The sequence below is a fragment of the Amaranthus tricolor genome, chromosome 17, assembly GCF_026212465.1.
Source record: "Amaranthus tricolor cultivar Red isolate AtriRed21 chromosome 17, ASM2621246v1, whole genome shotgun sequence".
NCBI lineage: Eukaryota > Viridiplantae > Streptophyta > Magnoliopsida > Caryophyllales > Amaranthaceae > Amaranthus > Amaranthus tricolor.
In genome coordinates, this window is record NC_080063.1 from 6197790 (window position 1) to 6203743 (window position 5954).

General features: G+C 33.8%; 1 long non-coding RNA gene across 1 annotated transcript; it reads right to left on the reverse strand.

The window, feature by feature from the left end:
* Positions 1-2533: 2533 nt before the first annotated feature.
* On the reverse strand, positions 2534-5241 carry LOC130804534 (uncharacterized). Its single transcript, XR_009040028.1, has 3 exons — positions 4853-5241; positions 3439-3511; positions 2534-3026 (listed from the first exon to the last, which is right to left on the reverse strand). It is a non-coding gene; the product is annotated as an uncharacterized LOC130804534 (long non-coding RNA).
* Positions 5242-5954: the final 713 nt, after the last annotated feature.

Genomic DNA, 5954 nt, shown 5'->3' on the forward strand with positions numbered 1-5954 from the left:
TTTTGTTCTAATATGTACAAGTGAATATACTTTAAAATAATGGGTAAATTTGATCATGAAAATATGTAGTTTATTTAAAATTTTGCTTAAACTATACTTAATGTTAATAATAAAAATACGACTCATTTTTATGTATAAAATAATTATATCAAAATTATAAGGTTAAATAATAAGTAGTAATGTTAATTTAAGGAAGAAAGTTAAAAAGTAACGTTTTACAAAATCGTGAATATAATAATAAAAACTTACTTTTCGTACTATAAAATAATAAAATAATATTTTAGTGCTTATAAAAAGATTTTAAACAAAATACTATTTTAAAGTTTAATATTTGAAAGAAATTACAAAATCGGAAAAGATTTAGGAATTAAAGATGGTTTGAAATGGATAATCAAAGGATTAGAGATTTGATTTGAAAATTCAGAATAATTAATCGGAAGATTAATATTAAGAATTTTGAGTTTGTTACAATGGGGGTATGCATACTTTAGCCTTTGACGACCCGAACAGGACGGGCAACGTCTTAGGTCGGTGATTGCCTTGGGATTAGCTCTCCCAAGTGTATTCCTCCAAAAGGATTGGATTTATACTTGAACGACCCGAACAGGACGGGCAACGTTACAAGTTGGAATTATCTAATAATGAATGATTTATACTTGAACGACCCGAACAGGACGGGCAACGTTACAAGTTGGGATTAACTAATAATGAATGTATTAGAGCCTATGCATGCTAGGATAAACATATTGCTTGTATTCAACCTGATTGATATTTGTATGAAGTCTCTGACGTGCATTGGTTTGTTTCTTTTGAACCTACTGTGTGTTGTCATACGACGACTAGTAGGTTGATTGCAGGTGGGGTTTGGAGTGAGGTCTCGACTTAGAACCCGTAATCATCAAGACTATGCTTTTACCTTTTTGTATTGGATTATGAGTAGAAAGAAACTCCCTACTTATGTAACAGGAGATAGTGTAGTTTACTTTTCGCTTCCGCTTATTTCAATTAGTTTGTCTAGAGGCCTTTAGGCTCTCGAGTTGTACGTAAGAGCTTCCGCTGACTTATTTTCTTTCACGCTGGTACTGTTTTCTGTTTTAGCTATATTTCTTTATCGACGGAACGTTGACGATCCTAGAGGAAAGTCTTCTCTAGAGTCCAAAGAGTGAACCGGAATCTGTATTTTCATATGGATTTCCGGGTCACTTAAACCGGACCGTTACAATTGGTATCAGAGCCAACGTTCCTCAGATGATAAAGGAATAAACGACCTTACAGAGAGCTGGGAAGTAGTCCTTAGGACGTAAATTTGTTGATATGTGTTTGTGTTGTATGTTGTTAGGTGATAAGTAATGTTTTATTTTTTTTTGTTCTTTCGTGTAGAATTAGGAAATATGAATAAGGGAAAAACACCTATGGACTTGCACACCCCTAGTGACTCTAGGGAAACACCGATGTTTAACCCAGAGACTGTCTGGAGAGAAGTCTCTAATGATGATATTTGGAGGATAAGGGATGGTAAAGTATCCGGGATTATAGGGAAAGGATGCTAATGGTTAAAACAAAAGCCGAAAGGGTATGTTACGACTTAGAGCTGGACCTAAATAGGTTGTATCATTTATCCGAGACTAGGAGGGGAGTAGAACTTACACAGGGGAAGCCTAGTGGGGTTAATCATCGAGAAGAACCCCTAGAAGAGGAAAAACCCATGGAAGAGGGAGAACTCAACTTAGGGTATAAACCTGAACTAGCTGTGAAATCAATGGAGGAACGGATCTTACCTGATCTGCCACGAGTGGAACCTGAGGTTCAGTCTGAGAGTGATATTGAAATGTGGGAGCCTTTGCGGGAACCACCTACTTATATAGAGATTTCCAGCGAAGATGAGAGAAGGAATTGGGGGTCCCATTATGATTTGTATGACTATGAGACTGGGTATGATAGTGAGTGGTCAGAGGAGGAGGACCCCGAAGAGGAAGTACCAACAAACCACCCTATGGATAGTGACAGTGAATCAGAAGAAGCAAATTCGAATTCCAGCTCAGATTCTGGGGAAGACGGGGATGATGAAGACTTTGATATAGCAAGTTATGACGAGACTGTTGAATTTTGGGACGCTTGGCGTTAAATGTTTTACTTCTTTTCTTAGTACCTTTCCTTTAGTTATTTTTCTTTTAAGTTATTATCTTCTATGAATAATGTAAATGCTTTGCGTGAATCAGTTATGATGTATTAGGGAATATCAATATTATAATAAGATTATGTTCTTCTTTTAATGAGGTGTTATGTGCATTATATATTTGAAACACTTTTACAATATTTTATTAAGTTTAATATATATATATATATATATATATATATATATATATATATATATATATATATATATATATATATATAATAATATATATATATATATATATAATAATAATAATATATATATATATATATATATATATATATATATATATATATATATATATATATATATATATATATATATATATATATATATATATATATATATATAAATACACCTATGTACTAATAAATAAGTAATTAAATGTTAAGTCAAAAACTCAGCAAAACTCTGTTCTTTCTCCTAAACTTTCGAATCTTAGGACGTTCTTGTGATTAGTACCTTTTCTTTCGCTTAAAGAAGATGCCTCCGATTCCTAGGAAAAGTGTAACAACCCGACTTACCGTTGACTGGGTAAACAGGGTCATCACTGGGTTCGTTTCCCAAGAAACTGAAATCACACTTCCAAAACTCGAGCAAAGGAATCACAAGCTCTTCAACGTGACTAACTCAGCTAAATCCCAAAACCAACATCTAACTAAAACACAAGATAATCATACAATTCTCTACAAGTGCGATATAACCAGCACAGCCAAAACAAATTTACATTTATCCAAAATTCCTAATACAAATCTATAATTCCTAAGTACTCAGCTCAATTAACATCCTTGGAAACTCTATTCACCTTCGCTAATCCATTATTCCCGACTGGTTCCGATCTGTAGACAAGCTAAAAGATGGAAACAACAAGGAATCAGATTAAACTGAGTGAGAAGCAACAATCCAAAACAATTAAACACAGCAATTCAAAATAATGGTTTAAAAGCAACATCAGTTTCCTAGATCTATGTGCGCACAGGAAGTCTAGTTGAGAGGAACATCCATAGCTCTAAGGCTATGTCTCTCTCGGGTGAAGCTAGTCAATATCTCAATGACAATTCGCTTCAAAAACAGGGAGTAGGGAACCATGTTCCTCAACTCCGTCAATGACCAGCCCGCAAGCCCGATCCATTGACCATATCAATATCAGCATAATCATTCATAAACATTTATCACATTCATATAAATTTCACAAACTTTAAATAAACATTTTACAAATGGTAGCCTGGCCAGACCCCTTTTAAGGGACTGTTACTACTCACCAAAAAGAACGCTTCAAGAGGCCAAGTCTGCTACCCCGCGCTTATTAGAAGGGCTCTTCGATAATGTCGCTTCCTGAAGCATAACAAATATAGCATCACAACAACGCATACGATACTTCAGCTAGGTTCATTTAATTCATTACTACTCTTCCTAACAATGCATAGATCCAATAGCTATTCTAATATTTCGAATCATTTAAATCTCACATGTTCTATTCTAATCTCCCGATTTTCCACCAAGATTTTATAACCACGACCTATAATTGTCAATTTTTCTTCAAGATTAACGACGTCTATAACTTCCTTAGTTTCCTTTGTAATTCCAACTACTACAAAAAGATAGACATTTTAACTCATCATTACCAATACTTTTAAGAATCATATAATTAAATCAAGAACCCCGATTATCCAATATTTCACCACATTCATATATTTCTCGACCTATATTTAACATTATTTATCCACAATCCTTATTTTCCAATATGCACATTTAACCACAAAGATAAGTATTCTAATCTACAATCCACAAGTCCACAAGAATCTAATACCTCATCCAAGAATATTAAATTATTTACAATTAATCTTTACAACTATCCTTCAAACAATTACATAATCCCAACATTTCTTCAATCCAAACTAATCATCTCAAGATCCATCAAATCATACTCATCATCATATAACTTACTAATAATACATTTTCCATGAATTTTCCAATTAAACACCAATATATTCATTCAAACTTAACATTAAAAATCCTCAAAGAATCACATAATACCTTCAAGAATATCAAATTATAGATACTTTACCCATAACTCTTGTTTTAGCATTTCTAATCATCATATAACAGTAAAACTTTGATCTTTAATTCACTATTTACATCTTATTAAACTGGAAGTAAACATTCTAACCACAATCGCTATTGCTCATAAAGAATTAATAATCCATCTAAAATATTCAATCATCTAACAATTAGCTCTTGACGAGTATCCACAATCAAAATGATTAATCTCAACTTCACCTAAATCTATCAATCAACATAATACCCATAACAAGTTCTCAAATCAACAAACATCTAATATATCATCTAAGAGCATCACTTTACTCAATTACTTGTCATCATCATCGTCAAAACCACCTTGAACAACTAGCATTTACATGAGAAATTCATTAACCTAACCAAAATCAGGACATCATCATCATCATTAGCCATAAATTCCTACTTCCTAACAATAATTATCCAATATCTCAAATCCAACTAATAATCCCAATCAACATAACTCATCCAATTAGTTTATATAAATTCAAGATTCAATAAAATTTAGCATTTAACACATGATTAATAAATTATTCAATTAAAAGTACATGAATCAGAGTATACCCATCAAGAAAACAGAGAAGGGCTTAAGACAACTACCTTCTGTTCAGCTACCAGAAACAAGGAGGAAAACGGACTTAATGCTTGATTCTTCACGGTTTGAATTGGATGTTTAATCACAAGATTGAAGCTCACTCCTTCTCCCCTAACTCGGCAGAAATCAGAGACAAGGAGAAAGGATTTCGATGCTACTTTGATTTCACACAGCCTTTCGAAATTCAGAGGAAGAAGAACCCAATTTCTTCGAAAATCAAAGACAAGGGACGGCGGGATGAGAGCATGGGTTTCGAAGGTCTTGAGGATACAAAGAAGGGTTTGAAAATGATGATGAATAGTGACGGAATGAGAAGGAAGGGAAATGGGGAAAGGGAATGTCGGTTTAGGAGAAGGGGACGGGAAGGGAAATGGAAATTGGGGAAAATGGGTTTCTGATTTTTGGGTATTAATTTTAGTTAGTTTTTTTTTTTTTTTTATGTCATCATTATAGTTATTATGATTATTATTATTATTATTAATACTTAACCCACTTGATTCACGATAATTTTCTAATTAGTTTAAAGCCCAAAATGATTTTATTTGTTTTAAATTTCCGAATGTCACAAAAAGACTGTTTAGAAGCGGTGCTAACCGTACACTAAGGAGTTTAGTAAGAGCTCTTGCGGATCTGGGCACTCCACGAGAGAGATCTGTGTCGGAATTAGCTTCTGAGATGAGCAAGAGGATCAGTCAGAGCAAACCCTCGACTTTCAATGGTAAAGGGGAACCATCGAAACTCGAACTCTGGTTAAGGGAATTTGACAAACTTTTTGATGTGGTTGAGTGCCCAGAAGAACTGAAGGTCAACTAGGCTGCGTTTTATTTGGTTGGTGAAGCCGACTATTGGTAGGCAAATAGTAGATCTGGGTTATTAGAACAAGCTGATGGAGTCTTTAATTGGGATTTGTTTAAAAGGGCTATGCGAGAGAAATTCTACCCTTTGCACGTGAGAAAAGATAAGTCAAACGAGTTTGCTCGTTTGGAGATGGGAGACATGAATGTTGATGAATATTATCGAAAGTTTATGGAATATATTCAGTACTGTTCTGATGATGTTTCCACTGAGGATAAAAAGATGCAGCGATTTGAACTAGGATTGTCATAT